Below are 1,443 nucleotides of genomic sequence, written 5' to 3' on the forward strand. Positions count from 1 at the left end.
TTTTCTGCGGACACCGCTGCAAAGCTGATAGTCCGCATAAAAACAAAAGTAGGTACGGCATGAAAATTCTACATGGTAAGAGCACTACGTACAACTACTTCTAGTATTTTATTTATTTATTTATATTTTAAATTTTGAACTATATTGACTTTCTATATACGGAAATCGAATTTAAAATTTAAAAAATATTTTTTAAATCAATAGCGACAAGTCTAGTAAAATCTTAGGTTGAGCCCCCATGGAGTACTCCACTAATTATTTAGATATTGAAATAATGATATATGGTCAAATGAATCAATACGAGTATTTGAAAGAGTATTTTAAGATTTTAGCAAAATTTATTAGAGTATCACTTCCTGAACACCAAAACGAAGACGACATTTTCAATATGTAAATAGCAATATGAGAGTTGAGAGCTAAGTATGAACTCGTTAAAAAGAACTGAAAGACGATGACCAGCAGTGTCACTGACCACCACAGGCGGTTGTTGTAGCTCAACTATTGACGTATGACTATTATAGTTTGATTGATAGTTGAACGGTGTAATTGTCAAAATTTTGTCATTTATTGACATTGTCATCATACACCATCTGGGATAACAATATATCAAATAAATATTCATAATTTTATAATCGTGTATGCTCCAACTTAGAACCTCAGTGAGATTTTATAACTTCAACTATATAATGAACTATTTTGATTGGGGTAGACATGTATTTTTATTATTATTATTTTCTTTTCAAATCTTCAACATAAAAATTTGAACTGAATTTTCTTATTAAACTATGACTTATTACTTTTCTTTATTGTGAAGAATTTTGTAGCATACAATAAACTTGTCTCCTCTGAGAAAAATAATCTTCTCTTTGCAATCTCTATGAATATTTATTTTATGACAAATATTCATAATTCTCACAATAACAGAACCTCTCACTGCAAAACTTATCATTGTACGAAACAATCTCTTAACTAAGTATGTCAAGGCTTAATTTTTTCTCTACCAAATAAGCATTATACGTTAGTGAGGGTGCATCGAGCCCATCCTTGGAAGATCGTATTCATTGAATGAAGGAATCCTAGATTGATTTAATACTTCAACCTTTACATGAAGCTTTTAACTAATTTTGGCACGAACACAGAAGGTACACTTACCCTTAGATTGACGACAAATTATAGTTTTCTAGCTCATGGACACACATACAAAATCAACTCACCAATATATCATTATTCCTCCCCTACTAGGCTAGAATATCAATTTCTTTGACGCATCCAGCTCTACCCATCCATGTTACATGATCCAACCAGTAAATAATCCTCCAACGCTTAATGAGAACTTTGGGCAACATTGCCTTACTAACATATATTGTTTAATTATACAAAATGAATTATGTTTTGTGGTTGTTGACCGCACTTTTGGTTGAGGTTTAGAAAACTTCTTTAGTA

The sequence above is a fragment of the Phalaenopsis equestris genome, unplaced genomic scaffold (assembly GCF_001263595.1).
Source record: "Phalaenopsis equestris unplaced genomic scaffold, ASM126359v1 Scaffold000800, whole genome shotgun sequence".
Taxonomy (NCBI): Eukaryota; Viridiplantae; Streptophyta; class Magnoliopsida; order Asparagales; family Orchidaceae; genus Phalaenopsis; species Phalaenopsis equestris.